Genomic DNA, 21,459 nt, shown 5'->3' with positions numbered 1-21,459 from the left:
TATTGCGGCAAAATGAGGGCAATTCACATAAAACATCCCCCTATGCACCGATAGTGGGAGCATGGGGATTCCAACCGGGGTTAATAGATGCCACTTTCAAACCCTGGAGATCCAGGGTATCTCATGTTTAGGGAATCTATTTAACGATGGGGTCCTGATGTCTTTTGAACAGCTGCGTCAGAAATTCGGATTACCTAATGGAGACCTCTTTCGACACTTCCAAATTCGAGATTATGTACAGAAGAAGACTACGTTATTAGATAGTCTTTATAAATCAGATAGAGAATGTAGTGTCCTACGACCAGTGGGGTTATCTTCCGTCAGTACTATTTATCATTTACTACATGATGAAGTATCGGGAGATATGGATAGTCTGCTTAAAACATGGGATCAGGATTTGGGACTAGAAATCTCGAGAGAAACGTGGAATGATATTTGGGAAAATGCTAGAAGAATTACTATCTGTAACAGAACCCAGGCTATCCAGCTGAGGATACTTAATAAGGCCCATATAGCACCGGTTCGATTGGCAAAATTTAAGGCAGGAGCATCTCCAATGTGTCCTAAATGCAAAATAGAGGTGGGCACTCTTGTACATTGCCTATGAACCTGTCATAAGATCCAGAGATATAGGACTAAAGTAGCAAGTATCCTGACAGAAATTTTAGGAACGTAAATTAAAGTGGACCCTGTATCTCTCCTCTTGGGCTTTTCGAACTTTCCCTCCCTGGACACGTACGGGAAGAGACTATTTTCTATTCTTTCTTTCTGTGCAAGGAAAAATATTTTGGTGAACTGGGTGGCTGAGGGCCCCTTTGGACTTTCAAATTGGCACAGATTAATTATGGAATGTATTCCTTACAAATATGGTGCACCGAAAGACCGAATTATTTTATAAAATATGGCAGCCCTTCTTGAATTACATAAATACAGATATTTCTGCTATCCTAACAAGGGCTTTTATTTAATTGAGATGACAAACCTGGCTGGTCCGGGGCCCCTCGGGGGAGGAATCCCGCACGAATACCGGTTTTATTACATCTGATGTTAACACATTCCGGGCATGTAAGAGACTTAAATATACACCCTGGTTAGTTGTAAGTTAGATTAATAGATAGTTGAGTTTTGTTTGTTTTTTTTCTTCTTTTTCGGGTTTTTTTTTTGTTAAATTGTGGCTATTGTATATTTGAGCTAATTGTATATCAATGTTTATATCTGAGAGTTTTGTTTATTTTTGTAAACTTGTAAAAATGTTAAATTTCTAATAAAAATATCTATAAAAAAAAGAAAAAGACTGAGATAGGGTCTTGATTGTCAAGGGGATCAAGGGTTCTGGGGAGAAAGCGGGAGAGTGATGTTGAGAAGCTTAACAGCTATGATCAAATAACGGAGCAGACTCAATGGGCTGAAAGGCCAATTTTTTGCTCCTATGTCTTCTGGTCTTATGGTTAACTTTGGCTGTCCTCATCCCTCACTAGAGATGCGTCCTGAATCTGACCTTATGTTTTATAGAGTGACACGTTCTAATACTGATGACTGGCAATATCATTATCTCTCCCTCAGTCGCAGCAGCCATTTCCTCCAATTCTCTCTGAATTCTGTCTCCACCCCAATGTCATAATCACACAGTAATTGAAGTCCAATAAATGATACTTCATCATAGTTCATTGACATCAATAACATCAACAGCATGACCCTCACGTGCCCCTTCTGATCCTCGAATAACAATCTGAATTGTATTTGTCACAATCTGAATTTTCTGTTAACATATCCATGCACTCTGCCTGTTATAATCCATGTTTTCTTAAGCACATTTTTCCATCAGATTATGGACTATAAAAGTTTACTCAGCAATATAATCACTGATCAATAATTTCAGGCTATAAGTTTCCATTTATAAATGGAGATTCTGGTTTATGTTCCAACAATTCTCTGTCATTACTCTCATATCCAAGGCAGATTGAATGATTACAATCTGCCATCTCCAACATTCCTTCCCTCAGTCACTCCCACATATCCCATGCTGAATGTGTAAATTTTAAACGTTATTTTGAATTTTAATAAAATTAATATTGAATTGAAAGGGGTTAACTGGAGCTATTTGTTCACCGACTGTGATTATTGTCAATCTTTGTGCATTCTAATTATCCCAGTGGAGAGTTTCCATCTTTAAACGATAAATGGGTTCTGTCAATGCATTATCCCATAGTGTGAGAGGGAGCATCTCTGATAGCACTAACAGGGATCAGCAGCTCCAAAGGGAAGGGAGGAGAGATCAGAATCTGAGAACATTACACTCGAATGTTCCAACAATGGATCCGAATCTGAGAACATTAGACTTGAATGTTCCAATAATGGACAGGAGATTATCCTTGGATGTTTACTTTATTTCTCAGCCTTGGATATCATTAGCATGGCGGATCCAGGAAATCCTTTGGATTATTCAAGGTGGTTACTATCCCATCTTAGCAAGTCATTCTCTTTGACTGTTAAACTGGGTTGAACTGAATTTCCGCTCATGATATGTAAATTTTAGAAAATGGAAATCAATGTCTTCGGTTCCAATCAAAAAGTCCTTTCCTTATAAAATATATAAAACACATTACTATTTATAAATTACTCACTGATATGCGAGAAGGATCCAGACTGTTCTCAAACTCCATAATACTATCTGTCCTGCACAAATTTGCATTTCCAAATCCTTCCCACCCACCAATCCTGTCTAATATCACCATTATGATATCCCAGTCACCTCCTTAGCCTCAGTGCATTCCTGAATGAACCACCGTTTGTGCTCTTGTTAAATCCCATACAGCTGTTTATTCAAGTCTCTTCAAGCCACGTGTCCATTACAAAATAATTGCACTTGAGATGTTTAACTTGTTCTCTGCACAGACTCTGTCAGATGTAAGACAGTGTATTGTCCTCAAGTCATTGACTCTTAACCTACTGCCATCAAATAATAATCCATTGATATTTCATGAAGGAAGTTGATATAATTAAAATGAAACCATTATCATTTGTGGGAAAAAACCCATCTGCTTGCCTCATGTCCTTTTTAGAAGGCACTGAGTCATCCATGCCTGGTCAGGTCTCCGTGTGACTGCAATCCCACAGCAATGCAGTTTATTCTTTACTGTCCTGTGGAACAGCTGAATCAGCCACCCAGTTTTAGATCAGTATAACATGCCGGCTTGCCCAGGGCTGCACACATCCCGTGAGGGAAGAACAAAGGAAAGATAGCTCCTTCCTCTGCCTGTTTACCATATTCCGACAGCTCATTTCAATTCAGGTAGGTGACCATTCCTTGTTTTAGGTGTATTCTATATCCTTGAAGTTCTTCACAAGAGTGATGTTCATCTCCATGTTTGGTGTTGATGTTAATGTAGAGACGTAAGGAACTTGTAAATTTCACGTCGGTCTCAGGGCATAGACAAGCAATGGCTTTTTCACACCACAGGAAAGAAACAGAGACGGCAAACTGAGGGAATCGAATTACTGTGATCATCTCTGAGAGTGTTGTTGAGGCAGTCTTTAGGGTATTGTGGGCAGATTTTCTCTCCTTTATCAGGAATGATCTCCTCGTCACAGAGAGTGTGAAAGATGTCAACAGACCAATCACTAGGATCATGGTACCATAAGGAGTGAGTGAAGATTAATCTGTAGCGCTGTGAGAGAATAAGAGGTGATTTGATTGAAACTTGAGGGAAATGGACGATCACTCATTATGTTCAAAATTGACACTAAGAAAGTGATAAATTCCATTGTTTGGTTTTTGACTCGGATTATAATTCTCGATAGTTTAAGTGCCTCTGAGAACGTTTCCCCTACTTCAGCCCCACTCTCCATATCGATTGACAAAGACTGGTTCAGGCTTTGCATACATTCTCCCCATATTAATACAGTGCATTCGATGTGTGATTCTGCACTGAAAGGCATGCTATCCACAATCCCGACAGCAGCCACAATACCTTCTCTCTAGAACAGTTAACTATTCCCAACAGCTTCAGTCCTCGATGGAGAACACGGGTCTGTCTTCTTGGAGGTGGAAGGTACCCCCTTGAGACTTTGCACAAAATATTTGGCTTCTCCTCTCACTACAAGGACCCCATGTTAAAATAGCACACGTTCCACATGCAGTAGGGACACGAGGAACATCATGGAGCCGTCTCTAAGTGCAGTCTCTGCTTCATTGGTTTGTCACCTTGGAACATCAATTACATCCTCCTATTCCTGCATAAGCCATTGAGGTGGAAAGGTTTATGTAGGGAAGGTAAGGCTAACACGGGGGCATGAATAAAATCTCTTTTGAGTTTCTCGACTAGTTCTTTTTCCTCATCATTCCAATTTAGATGTTCTGGCTCCCCCTCTAATAGTTTGAGATATAATTTCCTAGTCTTCTGAGCATAGGAATCTATCCACAATCTGCAATATCCCGTTAGACCCAAAAGTTTGCGTAACACCCGTTTAGTGCTGGGCAGTGGCATCGCCACTATTCCCTCTATCCTTTCCGGGCTTATCTTTCGCTTACCCTCACTCACTAAATGTCCCAAGTATTTTACTTCTTGCTCCACATATTGTAATTTGTTTTTAGATACTCGCAGTCCTTGCTGGCTCAGAAAATTCAATAATTTGTTGGTGGATTCTACTACTCTTTCTCTTCTTATTCCTGATACCAAGAGGTCGTCTACATACTGCAACAGGGTCGTCCCCTTGGGGCTGCTAAATTTCTCCAATATTTGTTCAAACATCTGTCCAAATAAATTCGGGGATTCCGTAAACCCCTGGGGGAGCACAGTCCACCAGTATTGCTGTTTCTGTCCTGTCTTGGGATCTTCCCATTCAAAGGCGAACAAATTCCTACTTTCCTCCGCCAAGGGACAAGCCCAAAAGGCATCCTTTAAATCTATCACACTAAACCATTTGTGGTCATGAGGGATCTTACTTAATAACGTGTAGGGGTTTTGCACCACTGGGTGCCTGACCTGTACTATTCGATTTAATGTTCTCAAATCCTGCACCAATCGATAAGTTCCATCAGATTTCCGTACTGGTAGAATTGGGGTATTATAAGTCCATCTCTAATCAGTCCCTTAATTACTGGCTGCCTTCTATGGAAATAGGATATTGTCGTTCACAGATAACGTCTCCTTTTCGTTTTAAATTTATTGTAAGGGGAAGGATCTATAGTTTTCCACGATGCCCTTCTCTAGTCCATACAATAGGGTCTATCTCTCTAGCTCTCTGCATCCTCTGTCAACATTGCCAGTTGTACAACTAATTTTTTTTCCAATCTCCAGTCCTAAAAGGATAATTAGGTCTCTCCCCAGTAAGTACTTCCTATATCAGGGATATACAGCAGTTCCCCTGTAACCCTATCCTTAGGATCTTCTATCATCATAGGTTCAAATAGTGGAACAGTAAATCCTTCCCCTTTTACACCCGAAACAGTAATTGATCGTGTTAACATTTCTACTTCCTTTGGTTTAAAATTCAGCGATGATGGTGCTGCCCCCCGTATCTACTAGGAAGACTACCTCTTCCCTACAGGGTCCCACCTTCAAGTTTATCAAGGGTTCCTGGTGGGCCCCTGAGGGCAGGAACCCCTGACACCCCTATTCTTCATCAAAATTCATAAGCGGAATTGCCCTTTCTTCCCTGTGTAGATCAGGACACTCCCGCTTAAAATGCCCTATCTTTTCGCAATAATCGCATACAGTTCCCAATTTTAAAATTCACTGTAATTACCCAGTTTTAGTCCTTTAATTTAAATCCAAAATTAGTTTTCTTAAATAGTCCTGACCAATCATTGCTCAATTACAATACTATAAGTCGTAAAATAATCAGAGCTGCCTTACAAGAATTTGTCTATACAAGTTTAAAAAAAACTTCTAATGCATGAACAATGGCTGAATCCAAGGTCACAGATATTAACCATAGAATTTTGTTATTACTACAATCTAATGTTGAACTTAAACTTCAACTGTCCTTCATAAATCGCTTTTATGTAAAGATAAAAGAGATTAGTTAGAAACTGATAGTAAGGCGGTCATGATCTGTAAAAAGAATAGGAGTTATCATTCTTTTTTTCTTCATAATCTCGATAGAATCCTTAACCTTAAAAGAAATCATGTTAAGTTTCCATAATAAAAATCAGATCCAAAACAGTCCTGGAACTCAAGCTCCAGGGAATAAAACACAAACATTCAATCATCAACAAACAAATGTTCACTCAAACCAAATCACAAAAGGTTAAACTTCCTACCAGCTATACAGCTCTTTTCATTCTCTCTCTCACATTGACATATAAATTCAGATATGTACAAACCCAGTCTTCGTCCGATCTGTACTTTGGCCAGAAGACAGCGGGACGAAGAATGGATTCCTTAGTCCATACAAAGCAACAATATTTAATCATCTTTCTCCCTTGCACAAATGTTATTTTGCCAATTCCACAACATCCTGCCCAAAGGACTTTCCGGAGGAATGTTGTAAGGCACCCCGCCTCCATTTCCATTGCCTTTTTCTTACTTTGTTGTCCCGGAGGCTTTTTCCTCACCCACAGCACAATCCATATTGAGTTCCTTCGTTAGTCCCTTATTAACTACTAAAACTCAATCCCGGCCACCAAGGCAATACTTAAAAGTCAATTTTCTAATCTTGGTCTGTGCACAGAGTTGCCTGTCCCTTTTTGCCGTATTGTCTATCAACCTCCTCTCACTGTCTGATTCAGATGTATCTCTTGTACGATTCACACCAGTCACCCAAGGGAGCAGACCAAACCGGGACATGAGACCGCTCCTCAATGGGGAACGGGACGCGTTTTCCAGTGTCCAAGGCCAGCCACTCCCCCTGGCGATGGAAGAAAATCCCGGACAGCCCCCAATTGTGAGAAACAAAGCTCGCTCACTTCAATAATTTCAGTCCGAGACAAAAATCTGAAACAGTAGTGTCGTTTATTTGTACACTTGCAAGTGGGTGCAATGTCTAATGCCAGGTAAGGCAATGACAAATACACACCAAATCCAACAAACTCTCGAAATTTATACAATTTGAATCCCCATATTTTTTTCTTATTTCATTGTTTGCCCCCTCCTCTGCTTACGTCACTCATTTCCTTAAGACTGATCCCACAACTTCTGTTTATCCGGCCTTGTCCGTGACAAATGCCTATCTCTGGCCCCCATAAGGTTGTTTGACGTCATCCTATTGCAGGTATATCCTTTCTTTATCAGCATTTATTCCTCTCCGGAAGCCACTCTGACCTTTTTGACCTCTTTAATTAGGGTTTGTTCCTGTGTCCCCATACAAGTTCGAAAACAGATATTTATACAGGCCTCTCTTCACAGCATTTTATCTAGTGCCTGTATTTCTACAATTGTTTTGTAATCACATCTCACATGCTAACATACCTTTTTTTGAACGGATTATATACTTCCTCATTCTTGCTAATTCAGCTCTCGGCCGAAACAATCCCAAAATAATGTGAATTCATTTACTCTGTATCAGAACTTATAAATGCAGAAATACCATTAATTCACCTATATCCCACAGAGGGAAGCACGGGGAGCTTCCCCTCCGTGAGGGATGTCAGCAAGACTCACATCCATGTCTTCTGTCAGGGGTACATATGGGTGTTGATGAAAAGGTGGAAATTCAGGATCATGGAGTTGGAGAAGGAGGTGCTTGATCCAGAGTTATGTTGCGGTTAGCCTGACGTGGACCTGGCTTTATGGGACAGTGCATGAAGAGCAGAAGGCTGCGTCCCAGGGTCTGGATCCCTTTGCGTCCTGGACTGTGTACATGTGATCGTGAGTCCAGTTCCATTGCGATCTTGACCGCGGCTCCCATTTCTTCTACTCGCTGGAAAAATTGCACGGGCTCCACCAGCAGCTCCTTGTGCTGCTAACTGACGACGATCCCTTGTCTCAGATTGAGGTGGCATCAGGGCCCAAGTCAGATTCTATTCCTGCTCTGTTCTCTCCGGATCTTTCCAGCGAGGAGGCTGACAAGGTTCTGTGGGACGACCTGCTGCAGGTCAGCTGGAACGGTGCTGAGAAGCTCGATGCCCCTCAGAGCTTGGAGGAACTAACTGGTGCCCTCCACCATTTTTCCAGCAGCAGGACCCAGGGGCTGCCCGTGAAGTTCCTCAGGGCATTCTGGGATGTCTGGGGGGTGGGGTGGAGGTGACTATATGTGAGTGCTGGAGGTATAGTCCTTTCTTGGGGCAGGGTCATCACCAGTCTGTTATCTAAGAAGGGGATCTCTGTTTGTTAAAGATCTGGATCATCCACAACAACATCCACTTGGGACGGAATATGATCGATTTTTTCGAAAGGATTGGCCAGTTATCTGCCTTTCTCTCCTTTGATCAGGGAACGATGCTCAACAGAGTGGATCGAGAGTATCTGCTCAGGACACCATGAGCTTTTGTGTTTGGAATGTGCAGGTCACTCAGACCTGACTCTGTACACTGCCGCAGAGTGTCCAGTAAAGGTTTACAGGTCCCCGAAGGCCGCCTTGTGCTTTGGGAGAGCAGGGGGTCAGGCCTGTCCCCTGTATGGGCCGGTTTTTCTCTCTCTGCATGGTCCCACTCCTGTATATTCTGCATTAAGCTGCTTTCAGGTATAGCTCTGTACAGGCTGAGGCTCGAGCTGGGTTTTCGCGGTGTACACCGATGACTCACTCGTCATGTTCACAGAGCTGCGGAGGATGGGAAAGTGCAAGGAGGTCCACTCAGCAATGTCCTCTACAAGGACCACCTCGAGCAAGGTGTTTGGACCATTTGGTCGGACCGTGACAGATGGACGCCCTGCCAGATGAGCTCCGGTGTTTCACGGGGCATACCACTCACCTCCTCGACCTGGGAGTCTATCTTTGGCCAGCTGAGGAAACCTGGCTGGCAAATTGACCCATGTTGGAGACCCAAGTAACCACTCTCCCAGCACAGAAGACAGCACTGCTCTGAATATTGCCCTACAGGGCATGAGTGATGGCCAGAAACCAGCTGGTGGCTGCCATGATGGGTACCAGCTGGTCACATTGGCCCCTCCCCATAGCTTTGTCACCCCCATCCAGATAAAAGTCATTGGGGTTTTTCTGGGCCTAGTGGGTAACACCGGGTCACTGCTGCAGTTCTGATATCTCCTGCTTGAGGAGGGTAGTCAAGCGCTGGTGTGACTTTGTACCCATAACTTTCCACCTTCAGACCCTGCAGCGATAGCTTCACGTTGAGCCTCCTCCAAGGTGGTGGGCCCTGATCATGTATTTCTTCTGTCAGGTGTGCGGCCTCTGTTAGGACAAGTAGTTCCTTTCCGATCTACATGTGGTCCCAGACTCGGGTCTTGTTCCAGGAATTGACTGTCTTCTACCTGGACCTGATCACAGTCTGGGACACAGTCGGCTCACACTGGAGCTCTTCCTCTATGGATTGTGCTGGCTGAAGGAGGAAAGAACTTGGGATGCAGGGTTGGATGGCAGAGGAGCAGGCCTGTTAACGCTGGCACAATTGACTGCAAAGGCATCAGTCCATCTCCAGTTCACGATCGGAGCTATCCATAACCTCCAGACAAGGCACTCGGCTGTGACACCTCATACACACTCGAGGTGACTCAGGCATGTGGTGGGCTTCCCGAAGAACTTCTAACTTCCTGTCCATCCAGAATTCAAGATTGGGCCCTTCCACGGACCTTGTACCGAGGTGCCCCACTATCTGAGCAGTCTCAGGGTTATCCTCCTTTAACTGGTTTGTTAACCATCGTGAGTCATCTTTTCCTTTTGCAGTTTGCACCTTGGAGGGATATGTGTATATTGTATACCTTTCCGCATTTCTAGAAATAATGTACATTGCCTGACTTCCATTAAATTTTGCGGAGCATAAGTGAGGACTGCAGATGGTGGAGATCAGAGTCTAGATTAGAGTGGTGCTGGAAAAGCACAGCAGGTCAGGCAGCATCCGAGGAGCAGGAAAATCGACGTTTCGGTCAAAAGTCCTTCATCAGTAATGAGGCAGGGAGCCTCCAGGGTGGAGAGATAAATAGAAGGGGGTGGGGCTGGGGAGAAGAGTGCAATAAGTGGATGGAGGTGGGGGTAAAGGTGATAGGTCAGAGAGGAGGGTGGAGCAGATAGGTCGGAAGGAAGATTGGCAGATCATGAGGATGGTGCTGAGCTGGCAGGTTGGAACTGGGGTAAGGTGGGGAGGAAATGAGGAAATTGGTGAAGTCCACATTGATGCCATGGCAGAAGATGAGGCGTTATTCCTCCAGATGTCTGATGGTGAGGGAGTGGCGGTGGAGGAGGCCCAGGACCTGCATGTCCTCGGCAGAGTGGGAGGGGGAGTTGAAATGTTCGGCTACGGGGCGGTGGGGTTGATTGGTGCAGGTGTCCTGGAGATATTCCCTCAAGCGCTCTGCGAGAAGGCATCCAGTCTCTCCAGTGTAGAGAAGATCGCATTTGGAGCAACAGATACTATAAGTGACATTTGTGGATGTGCAGGTGAAACTTTGATGGATGTGGAAGACTCCTTTGGGACCTGGGATGGAGGTGAGGGAGGAGATGTGGGCGCGGGTTTTGCAATTCCTGCGGTGGCAGGGGAAGGTGCTAGGGCGGGAGGGTGGGTTGTAGAGGGGCGTGGACCTGACCAGGTAGTCACGAAGGGGAGGGAAATATATCTCTGGTAGTGGGGTCCATTTGTAGGTGGTGGAAATGTCAGCAGATAATGCGGTTTATGCTGAGGTCGGTGGGGCGGAAGGTGTGGACTGGAGGGGGAGGGGGTTCCATTAAATTTTTTTCAGTCACCTTTTCAATTCAGCAAAGCCAACTTGCGCGTTATACATTCATGGTTTGCCTGGCTCAGGTTTATAATCATAATTTCAGGAAAAAAAAGGCAAAAGCTATTTTGTATTGAGATGTCATATTAAATTCAATATATTATGATTACTTCTCCCAAACACTCCTTTACAGCAAGGTTTTTAATTAACTCTTCTGCTCACACAACATCTCCTAAACAACCTGATCTCAAGCTTGGTGCTCAACATACTGTTCGAGCAAACCATCTGAAACACGCTCACGGTATCCATTTTTCCCAGGATTGGCATTCACTTGGCTTACCACAGTTTAGATACAACTTGAATTCATCCATTATGACTGTAGTACCCACAAACCCGAACATCTATTTCCTTGTTTTTTAATATGCTCACCATTTGTGTTATGGCTTTCACTTTCATATCTAACTCCCCTCAATGTTTGCTTCTCGTTTTTGTTTCTAAACTGCACCTTATCAGATTCTGTAGAATCGGAATGACTTGAGCTCTGAGGAAATTGATGGTACACCCCGGCGTGCTCTGATGCTGTACATTCAGGACTCAGAAAAGGTCTGACTTTTATCCCGTTGGTGGCCCCACCTGAATGAATTTCAGGCACGACATGACGGTGAACTTTTTTTCCGTCATTTTCCCCTCCCCGCCCGTTTCTATAGAAAAGATTTCTCTCCCCATCCCACCTACCCCTTCACCCTCCTCCAACACTCTCCCTCCAACTTCTCCCTCTGGCCTTTTACCTGCACTCATAAAAAAGGAAACAAAAAGAGAAATTACTGGAAACGTTCAGCAGGTCTGGCAGCCTCTGTGGAGAAAAATCAGAGTTAATGGTTCTGGTTGAGTGACCCTTCCTCAGAACAGACTCTTCAGTCTGTTACAGGGGAACAACAAGAGGTCATTCAGCCCCTCAGGTCTGTTATAGAGGAACAGGAGGAGGCCACTCAGCCCCTCAAGTCTGTTACAACAAGAGGCCATTCAGTCCCTCAGATCTGTTACAGGGGAACAGGAGGAGGCCTTTCAGCCCCTCAAGTCTGTTATAACGGAACAACATGAGTCATTCAGCCCCTCAGGTCTGTTACAGGGGAACAGGAGGAGTCTATTCAACCTGTCGTGTCTTTTAGAGTGGAACAGGAAGACACCATTCTGTATCTCGATCCTGCTACACAGTGAAATAACTGCAGAGGTCATTATCCTGTCCCAAAGTCACTCTTTATTTACGTGTTCACAGTGCGTAGGCGCTGACCTGCCAGCTCAGAGGCAGTCCCTCAAATGAAGAGAATCTCTGGGAATCCTCTGTTTACATCTGTCAGGCAGGTTCCCTGATTGGCTCTGGTTAGAAGCCCCAATCAGGGATCACAGTGATCTACCTATTCCAATCAATACATCCTCCCTCTGCCCCCCGCAATAATTCCCTGGTATAGGTTCTGTTATAGCTTTTGTTTGGGTATATCATTTTGCTGAGGCCTGTGATCAGTGAAGTGCCACAGCTGGGTCCTCCACTTGTCGTCATTTATGTTAATGATTTGGATGTGAGCATAAGAGGTACAGTTAGTAAGTTTGCAGATGACACCAAATTGGAGGTGTAGTGGACAGCGAAGAAGGCTACCTCAGATTACAACAGGATTTTGACCAGATGGTTCAATGGGCTAAGAAGTGGCAGATGAACTTTAATTTAGATAAATGCAAGGTGCTGCATTTTGGGAAAGCAAATCTTAGCAGGACGTATACACTTAATGGTAAGGTCCTAGGGAGTGTTGCTGAACAAAGAAACCTTGGAGTGCAGGTTCATAGCTCCTTGAAAGCGGAGTTGCAGATATATAGGATAGTGAAGAAGGCATTTGGTATGCTTTCCTTTATTGGTCAGAGTATTGAGTACAGGACTTGGGAGGTCATATTGCAGCTGTGTATAATATTGGTTAGGCCACTTTTGGAATATTGCGTGCAATTCTCGTCTCCTTCCTATCAGAAGGATGTTGTGAACCTTGAAAGGGTTCAGAAAAGATTTACGAGGATGTTGCCAGGGTTAGTGGATTTGAGCTACATGGAGAGGTTGAACAGGCTGGGGCTGTTTTCCTTGGAGTGTCAGAGGCTGAGGGGTGGCATTATAGAGGTTTATAAAATCATGAGGGGCATGGATAGGATATATCGACAAAGCCTCTTCCTTGGAGTGGGGGAGTTCAGAACGAGACGGCATAGGTTTAGGATAAGAGGGGAAAGATATAAAAGAGACCTAAGGAGTAACGTTTTTATGCAGAGGGTGGTATTTGTATGGAATGAGCTGCCAGAGGAAGTTTTGGAGGCTAGCATGATTGTAACATTTAAAAGACATCTGGATGGGTATATGAATAGGAAGGGTTTGGAGGGATATGGGACAGATGCTTGCAGGTGAGGCTAGATTGGGTTGAGATATTACATTAGATTAGATTACAGTGTGGAAACAGGCCCTTCGGCCCAACAAGTCCACACCGACCCGTCGAAGCGCAATACATCCATACCCCTACATTTACCCCTTACCTAACACTACGGGCAATTTAGCATGGTCAATTCACCTTATCTGCACATCTTTGGACTGTGGGAGGAAACCGGAGCACCCGGAGGAAACCCACGCAGACACGGGAAGAACATGCAAACTCCACACAGTCAGTCACCTGAGGCAGGAATTGAACCCAGGTCTCTGGCGCTGTGAGGCAGCAGTGCTAACCACTGTGCTACCGTGCCGCCCATCTGGTTGACATGCTCGGGTTGGACCAAAGTGTCTGTTTCCATGCTGTACATCTCAATGACTCTATGACTCTTTGAATACAATTTGCCCTCACCCAGGATGGGAATAGCATTGGGAAGGAAAAAGCCAAAATAAAACATTGCTCTCAGCTTCTCTTCAACAGACTTATGTATGATGTGAGCAGATATTCTCAGTTTGGGGATCTTAAATATAGATAGACCCCCAAGATCTAGAGGAGTTGTATCCAAGGAGACGAGGGAGGAATTTACAGGGACTCTGACCCAAATCTTTAATTTCTCTCCGGCCACAGGGAAGGTGCCAGTGGATTGGAGGGCAGTTGATGCGTTTCTACATTTCAAGAACAGTGGTAGGGATTGACCAGGAATAACAGAGCAGTGAGTGTTCATCAGTGTCAGGGCAACTCTGCAAGAAAATTCTAAAACAAAGAATTCATCTCCATTCTGAGAGGTAAGGTTTGATCATGAAATAAAAAACTGAAAGAACTGCAGATGCTGTAAATCAGCAATAAAAACAGAAATTGCTGGAAAAGCTCAGCAGGTCTGCAGCATCTGTGGAGAGAAATCAGAGTTAATGTTTGGGGTCGAGTGGCCCTTCCTCAGACCTGATGGTAGTTGGGACCATGTCATCTTTTTCTGCAGATCCAAAATGGCGGCAGAGTACGATGCTCCAGCCAGAACTCCTCTGCTCCACCTGTTCTTTTTGTCCGTTTCTTTCTTTTTTTTCTCCTTTTTCCCTTCTTCCTGTGTTTTTTTTCTTCAAATGATGACTTCAACTTACCCTGAGCATGTCCTGTGGTGGCTAATGGAGATGGTGGCTAATGATCCTCTGGATGTAATTGCTGGTGGGATGCTAGGTAAGGACAATGGGAACCCTATCTCTGTTGGAGAGGGAAGAGAAGAGGAGAGGACCGAAGTACAGGAGATAGGTTGGACCCGTTGCGGGCCCTGTGAACAACGGAGCTGGGGAATCCTCTGTTAGGGAAGAAGGAGGATATTTAGGAGGCTCCCTTATCGAAGTTTACACCATTGGCACAGATGTGTTGGAGATAGAGGAAGTTGTATAATGGAATACAGTCTTTGCAGGATGTGAGGATGTATAGACAAGGTGTTTATGGTGGATATTGGTGGCTCGTCTATCTCATGAAATATAAACAGAAATGTCAAGGAAGGGAAGCGAGAAGTCAGAGAATCGGGGTAATTGTTTGTGTGGGTTTACGTGTATGTGTGTGTCTGTGTGTGTGTTTGAGTGTGTGTGTGTATGTGTGAGACTGTGTGTGTGAGAGAGAGTCTCTTTGTGTGTGTGTGAGTGTCTGTGAGTGTGTATCTCCGTCGGTGTGTATGAGTCTTTGTGGTGTGTCTGTGTGTGTCTGTCTCTGTCTGTCTGTGTCTATGTGTGCGTGGGTGTGTGTGTGCGTGTCTGTGTGTGTGTCTATCTGTCTGTGTAAGTGTGTGTGTGTTTTTGTGAATGTGTGTGTGTCTATCTGTCTGTGTGTTTGTTTGTGTGACCAGAACTGCACTGGCTTGAGTCCCAGTGCAGAGGTCAGTGAGGGGAATCGAGTCCCAGTGCGGAGGTCAGTGAGGGGAATCAAGAGCCAGTGCGGAGGTCAGTGAGGGGACTCAAGTCCCAGTGCAGAGGCCAGTGAGTTAAGTGGGCAGTTAAGAAGGCAGATAGGAAACATGCCTTTACACATTGAGGCAGACATTATCAGAGCAGGGAGGGTCCTGTTGGAGCTCTACAGCCATTTGGATAGGCTGCTGTTGGAGTATTGTGTGCAGTTCTGGTCACTGCACCATGGGATGGATGTGATTGCATTGGAGGGAGGGTAAAGGACATTCACCAGAACATGGCTTAGGCTGCAGCAGTTTCGCTGTGAAGGGGAGGCTGGATAAGCTCGGGCTGTTTTCTTTGGAGTAGAGATCGGGTTAAATAAGACCAAGGGGGATGTGAACAGGGTGCATGTTAAGCACTTTTCCCCCTTAATCAGAGGGCATTTAACAAGGTGGTGTAATTTTAAGCTAAATGGCAAATGGTTTGGAGGGGACATGCCACCCAAAGAATGGTAGGGGCCTGTGCTGCATTGTCCAGGAGAGGAATTGAGGGAGAAATCCTCAAACCCTTCACAAAGTACTTGGATAAGCACTGAAAGGTCAAAATATTCAAGACCATGGACTAAGTGCTGGGAACTGAGACTTGTGTTGCTTTTAGTGTAATTTTGGAGCAAAGGGAACATTTACCCTGTATGATGCCATTACTCTATTAATTTGAATGTAAGGTTCTGTTTTTGTTTTGTCTTTGTTTTGAGAAAATGTGACCGAATGGAAGTTCCAGCTGTTGGTGTGGTCGGTATCAGCTTCAGTTTCTGTGTTAGAGTCCTCATTCACAAAGAGAATTTCCCAAATCAGTCGTACAGCTGGATTAACACGGAAAGCAGTGGGATAACAGTGTGCAGTAGAACAGCTCTCCAGGAGCTCAACAACGTGAGGTATTAAATGACTGAATAAACTCAGCAGAATGAAGGTCATCACTGAAAAGAATATCAAAAGATATTCAGATATTGATGGGACTGATAGTGAGTGAAATATTGCAAGTATTGTTGTTGAAGACAAATTGGAATGAACATTTGAGACCTAACAGGATCAGAATAATCCAGTCTTTGGGGTATCCAAATCCAGAATTAAATCTCAATGATATCATATCATTAAAATAAATATGTTGCTGTTAATTGTTTGTTCAAAATGATATAAAAAGTTTGAAGATGTAATCACAGTTTCCCAGTGGAGATACCACACAGTATAAAACAAAGTCTCTGGAACTGTATCATTTCCATCTCCGAGAGAATTCTCCGATTCCAACAGATTGCCAGCAGCAGGAAGGGAAAGGTTGTGTCACAAACAACGAAATGCATCTTCTCAGGGAAAGGGTGGATCAGGTGTTTGACACCATCCTCGCTGTCATTGGTGTTCCTGGTAAGTCTTGTAACAACTTCGCTCATACAAAACTTTGCATTGAATCATCCTTATTCCTGTGGCCATTCCCCTCAACAATGAGTATACGGTTCTGGATACTGTTGGGGGGGGGGGGGACTTACCAGGGGAAAGCAGTAGGGCACCTGCTGCTCAGAAGGGAAGGGGGAAGAGGAGCAGAGCAGTAGTTATTGGGGACTTGGTATTTCGGGGGACAGATAGAAGGTTCTGTGGGGACAAGAGAGACTCACGGTTGGTGTGTTGCCTCCTGGGTGCCAGGGTCTGTGATGTCTCTGATCGTGTTTTTGGGATCCTTCGGGAGGAGGGAGAGCAGCCCCAAGTCATGGTACACATTGCCACCAACGACATAGGTCGGAAGAGAGATGGGGATTGAAGGCAGAAATTCAGGGAGCTAGGATGGAAGCTTAGAGCTAGGACGAACAGAGTTGTTTTCTCTGGTTTGATACCCGTGCCACGTGCCAGTGAGGTGAGGAATAGGGAGAGAATGGAGTTGAACACGTGGCTACAGGGATAGTGCAGGAGGGAGGGTTTAGGGTTATTGCATAATTGGAGCTCTTTCTGGGGTAGGTGCGACCTCTACAAGCAGGATGGTCTTCATCTGAACCAGAGGGGTACCAATATCCTGGGTTGGAAATTCGCTAAAGCTATTAAGGTGGATTTAAACTAAGACAGCAGGGGGGGTGGAAACTTGGGTAACTGGGACTTCGATGTTGTGGCCATTTTGGAGACATGGATAGAGCAGGGACAGGAATGGCTGTTGCAGGTTCCGGGATTCAGATGTTTCAGTCAGAACAGAGAAGATGGTAAAAGAGGGGGAGGTGTGGCATTGTTGATCAGGGACAATATTACAGTTGTAGAAAGGATGTTTGGGGACTCGTGAACTGGCGTAGTATGGGCTGAGATTAGAAACAGGAAAGGAGAAGTCACCAAGCTGGGAGTTTTCTATAGGCCTCCGACTAGTCCCAGAGATGTAGAGGGAAGTATAGCAAAGATGATTCTCTATAGGAGTGAGAGAGGCAGGGTAGTTGTCATGGGGGACTTCAACTATCCAAATATTGACTGGGATCACTACAGTACGAGTACTATAGATCGGTCAGATTTTGTCCAGTGTGTGCAGGAGGGCTTCCTGACAGAGTATGTCGACAGGCCTACAAGGGGCGAAGCCACTTTTGATTTAGTACTGGGTAACGAGCCTGGCCAGGTGTTAGATTTGGAAGTAGGTGAGCACTTTGGAGACAGCGATCACAATTCTGTCATGTTTACTTTAGTGATGGAAAGGGATAGGTGTATTCCACCGAGCAAGAGTTACAGCTGGGGGGAGGGAAATTACAATGCAATTAGGAAAGATTTAGGAAGCATAGAATGGGGAAGGAAACTGAAGGGGATGAGCACATTAAAAATGTGGAACTTATTCAAGAAAAAGCTCATGTGTGTCCGAGATAAGTATATACCTGTCAGGCAGGGAGGAAGATATAGAACACGTGAGCCGTGGTTTACTAAAGAAGTGGAATCCCTGGTCAAGATGCAGAAGAAGGCTTATGTTAGGACAAAATGTGAAAACTCAGGGCGCTTGAAGGTTACAACAAAGTCAGGAAAGACCTAAAACGAGAGCTCAGAAGAGCCAGGAGGGGACATGAGAAGGTGTTGGCGGATAGGATCAGGGTTAACCCTAAGGCTTTCCATAGATATGTCAGGAATAAAAGAATGACGAGAGTTAAATTAGGCCAAATCAAGGATAATAGTGGGAAGTTGTGTGTGGAGTCAGAGGAGATAGGGGAAGCACTAAATAAATATTTTTCGACAGTGTTCACTATAGAAAATAAAAATGTTGGCGAGGATGATACAGAGATACTTGCATGTAGACTAGAAGAGATTGAGGTTCACAAGGAAGAGGTATGAGAAATACTGCAGAGTGTGAAAATAGACAAGTCCCCTGGGCCGGATGGGATCTATCCTTGGATCCTTGAGGAAGCCAGGGAAGAGATTGCCGAGCCTTTGGCATTGATCTTCAAATCATCATTGTCTACAGGAATAGTACCTGAGGACTGGAGGGTAGTAGAGACAACCCTGATAATTACAGACCAGTGAGTCTCACTTCAGTTGTTGGTAAAATGTTGGAAAAGGTTACAAGAGATAGGATTTATAACCATCTAGAAAAGAATAATCTGATCAGGGACAGTCAGCACGGTCTTGTGAAGGATAGGTCATGCCTAACGAATCTTATTGACTTTTTGACAAAGTGACCAAACAGATAGATGAGAGTAAACCGGTTGATGTGGTTTATGTGAATTTCAACAAGGCGTTCAACAAGGTTCCCCACAGTAGGCTATTATACAAAATGCGGAGGAATGGGATTGTGGGAGACATAGCAGTTTGGATCAGTAATTGACTTACAGAAAGAAAACAGAGGGTTGAGGTTGATGGAACATGTTCATCTTGGTGTCCAGTTACTAGCGGTGTACCGCAAGGGTCGGTGTTGAGTCCGCTGCTGTTCGTCATTTTTATAAATGACCTGGATGAGGGCTTAGAAGGGTGGGTTAGTTAATTTGCGGACGACACGAAGGTCGATGGAGTTGTGGATAGTGATGAAGGATGTAGTAGGTTGCAGAGAGACATAGATAGAATGCAGAGATTGGCTGAGAGGTGGCAAATGAAGTATAATGTGGACAAGTGTGAGGTGATACACTTTGGACGGAGTAATCGGAATGCAAAGTACTGGGCTAATTGTAAGATTCTTGGGAGTACAGCTGAGCAGAGAGATCTCGGTGTCCATGTACACAGATCCCTGAAAGTTGCCAACCAGATTGACAGGGTTGTTATGAAGGCATACAGTGCTTTGGCCTTTATTAATAGAGGGATTGCGTTCCGGAACCAGGAGGTTATGCTGCAGCTGTACAAAACTCTAGTTTGGCCACACTTGGAATATTGTGTACAGTTCTGGTCACCGCATTATAAGGATGTGGAAGTTTTGGAAAGGGTGCCAAGGAGATTTACTAGGATGTTGCCTGGTATGGAAGGAATGTCTTACGAGGAAAGGCTGAGGACCTTGAGGCTGTTCTGTTAGAGAGAAGATGTTTGAGTGGTGACTTAATAGAGACAAACAAGATAATCAGAGGGTTAGATCGGGTGGACAGGGAGAGCCTTTTTCCAAGTATGGGAACGGCAAACACGAGGGGACACAACTTTAAAGTGAGGGGAGATAGGTATAAGACAGATGTCAGAGGTAGTTTCTTTACTCAGAGAGTAGTAAGGGTATGGAATGTTTTGCCTGCAATGGTCGTAGATTCACCAAGTTTAAGTGCATTTAAGTCGGCATTGAACAGGCAAATGGATGTACATGAAATAGTGTAGGTGGGATGGGCTTCAGATTAGTATGCCAGGCCGGCGCAACATCAAGGGCTGAAGGGCCTGTACTGCGCTGTAATGTTCTATGTTTGGGAGAAGATTTGTAGCTCGGGTGCTCTTTGTTGTGCTTCTGTTCGCCGAGCTGGAATTTTCTGTTGCAAACGTTTCGTCCCCTGTCTAGGTGACATCCTCAGTGCTTGGGAGGCTCCTATGAAGCGCTTCTGTTGTGTTTCCTCCGGCATTTATAGTGGCCTGTCCCTGCCGCTTCCGGTTGTCAGTTTCATCTGTCCGCTGTAGTGGCCGGTATATTGGGTCCAGGTCGATGTGTTTGTTGATGGAGTTTGTGGATGAGTGCCATGCTTCTAGGAATTCCCTGGCTGTTCTTTGTCTGACTTGCCCTATAATGGTAGTGTTGTCCCAGTCGAATTCATGTTGCTTGTCGTCTGTGTGTGTGGCTACTAAGGATAGCTGGTCGTGTCGTTTCGTGGCTAGTTGATGTTCATGGATGCGGATCGTTAGCTGTCTTCCTGTTTGTCCTATATAACACTATAAATGCCGGAGGAAACATCACAGAAGCGCTTCACAGGAGGCTCCCAAGTACTGAGGATGTCACCTAGACAGGGGACGAAACGGCTACAACACAAATTTCCAGCTCGGCGAACAGAACCACAACAATTCAGGTTTTATTTGCTGAAGGCTGTGCTGTATTATCGTGGACAGGTGGGGGTGGGGGGGTGGGGGGGGAGTTAGGTCAAATGTTGAAGTTTTTCTGATTTTACCAGGTTGGATACTCACCACAATGTGATTGGATTCATTGCTGAACACCTTCATGGTTCAGGTGGTCAGGATGTTCAGTCCTGTGCACGAGGGAGAGACTCAACGCCTATCATTTGTTCATCCACATTATAGAGCCCATCCTTCCTGGACACTGTGGGGTGATTCAATGCCCTGTCCTGCAGTTCATACAGTGTGGATATAGAATTCTGGAGGCAAGCTGAACTGTGGAGACTCCAAAACCAAATACAGAAATTTTGCAATCAATGTCTATGTTAGGTATCTGCTATTCTTTGTTTTCCTGATCCCAGATGTCTTTGTGTGGATGCTGTGGGCTTATGGGAAATGTCAGCCTGTTAGACTAACCTGTAAAGCAGCTGCTGACCCAAAACCACCTTGAGTACATGACTGTGTTTCTGTGAGTAATCTGCTACTCATGTTCTTCCGTATGTCCATTCAAAGTGCAAATGATTCATTTAGAGAGTGCTTGCTGATGTGGTTCAGATTCTTTAAACTTCATATAACATGGAACAACAATTATCTTTGTGTCATTACCTACAGTCTAGGCTCAGGCACAATGAAAGTTTGATTAATAACTTAAAATCTATTTTTCCTTTGTCTTACAGTAAGTCTAGTAGTGATTATAATCTTAGCTCGGGACAAATGTGGCCTTTCTACATGCGGCACTCGCTATCTGGTGGCCATGACAACATCAGATCTACTGTTCATTGTTTTTTGTATCATCCTTCACCGATTTCAACGTTATTATTATCCACTGTGTTTCCTGCAAATCACT

The sequence above is a fragment of the Chiloscyllium plagiosum genome, unplaced genomic scaffold (assembly GCF_037043375.1).
Source record: "Chiloscyllium plagiosum isolate Xiang-an unplaced genomic scaffold, Cpla_swu_hap1 HiC_scaffold_42, whole genome shotgun sequence".
NCBI lineage: Eukaryota > Metazoa > Chordata > Chondrichthyes > Orectolobiformes > Hemiscylliidae > Chiloscyllium > Chiloscyllium plagiosum.
This window is presented reverse-complemented; position numbering follows the sequence as displayed.